Genomic DNA, 250 nt, shown 5'->3' with positions numbered 1-250 from the left:
GGCCGCCTGGCACTAAACCCTCGAAAATTGTGGGAAATCAAGCCATATTCAGAAGAAATGCTCCTCGGTCGGCTGTCTCTGCCCCGGCCTCACGTAGGGAGCCACGAGGAATGGGGAGATTTTTTTACTTTCTTTATTTTATATATTTATTTTTGCTCTTTTTTGAAGATTTTTTTTTTTTATTTGGGATTTTTTGGTTGGTTGGTTGGTTTTTTTTATTATATTATTAATTTTTTAAAAATCATTATTA

The sequence above is a fragment of the Penaeus monodon genome, chromosome 29 (genome assembly GCF_015228065.2).
Source record: "Penaeus monodon isolate SGIC_2016 chromosome 29, NSTDA_Pmon_1, whole genome shotgun sequence".
Classification (NCBI taxonomy): Eukaryota; Metazoa; Arthropoda; class Malacostraca; order Decapoda; family Penaeidae; genus Penaeus; species Penaeus monodon.
The sequence above is the reverse complement of the archived record's forward strand: the minus strand, read 5'-3'. Positions refer to the sequence as shown.